This window comes from Pteropus alecto, unplaced genomic scaffold, assembly GCF_000325575.1.
Source record: "Pteropus alecto unplaced genomic scaffold, ASM32557v1 scaffold75, whole genome shotgun sequence".
Lineage (NCBI taxonomy): Eukaryota > Metazoa > Chordata > Mammalia > Chiroptera > Pteropodidae > Pteropus > Pteropus alecto.
The window spans coordinates 29,037,073-29,038,493 of NW_006440638.1; the positions used below are offsets into that span (position 1 = coordinate 29,037,073).

At 38.7% G+C, this 1,421-nt stretch overlaps 1 pseudogene; it reads left to right on the top strand.

Moving 5' to 3' along the window:
• Positions 1-380: 380 nt before the first annotated feature.
• Positions 381-1,421, top strand: LOC112484304 (annotated as a pseudogene).

Consider the following 1,421-nt stretch of genomic DNA (forward strand, 5'->3'; position numbering starts at 1 on the left):
CCATTCCAAGAATGTTCCAGAGCATTGGGCGGGGCTCCAACCTGGTTCCTGGTGGTTCCTGGCTCCCCCTTATTTAGCTTTGCCTTCCCTGGCAAAGTGCTTCCTCTCTCTGACTTTCAGAATTCTTATTGGTAAAATTACACCAAAAAACTAGCAACAATGATAATATCTATAATAGCTAACACTTACCCCTCTGCCATATTTTTCCACCATTTTATTTTGAAATACTAATGGATTACAAATCAACATGAATGATAAATTTTAGAAGTGATATACTATTTGTTCTGGACACTGACAAGTTGTGTAACATTGCCTCTATTTTTTCCTTTATATTTTTTTCTTTCACTTTTTTTTTGTTTTGATTTTGGTTTGGGGGCGTTTTTTTTTTTTTTTTAATGTGGTAAGAACACTTAACATGAGATCTACTCTCTTAATAGGTTTTTAAGTGTACAATACAGAATTGTTAACTATACTACACTATGTTGTACAGCAGATCTCTAGGACTTATTCATTTTGTACAACTGAAACTTTACGCCCATTGATTTAACTAACATTTTTTGAGTGTTTATTATATGATAGGCCCTGTTATGATATTACCTACATTAACTTATTTAATCTTCCAAATAACCATGCCAGAACGGTACAGAAAGACTGCACAGCTCACTACACTAACCCACAAGAGAGTGCACCAATTAGAAAAGTCTACAATACTTTTGTCTCGTTGCCTCTGAGAGAGCAAGATGGGTCATCAGCAACTGTACTGGAGCCATCTGAGAAAATATGGCCAGGGATATCGTTCTTGCCGCGTCTGCTCAAACCAGCACGATCTGATCCGGAAATACATCCTCAATGTGTGCTGCCAGTGTTTCTGTCAGTACGCAAAGGACATAGGCTTCATTAAGTCGGACTAAGTGAACTTCCATGAATGGGTCATTCCAAGCATCTACTGCAGAGACAATGCTAGCTCTTTGCATATAAAATAAAAACTTCAAAAAAAGAAAAAGAAAAAAAAAGAAAGAAAAGTCTACAATAATGACATGTGTAAGGTGATTTATATTTGATTAACGTGACCCCAGTGAATTCTCACAACCACCCAAGTGATCAATGTTATCTTCATTTTATAATAGGAAAACGGAAGACCACTCAGTCAACACATATCCGCCTGTGTGTGCCCAGCCCTGGAGGTACTCAAGGTCCACATCCTCTCAATGTCTTCTATCTGGCAGGAAAGGGAGATACACGTGAGTACCCATGGGATGAGTATGTGCTATAGAAAAACCTAGGAACCACAGGAGCATCCCTCAGTCTAGCAGGGGAGAAATATCAAAAATGATTACTAAGTCCAGGGTCACACGCTCCAAAGCTTGGTGTATATGCCCCATTCCAGGACCCAGCACACAATTTATAGACTTGTTTGTCCA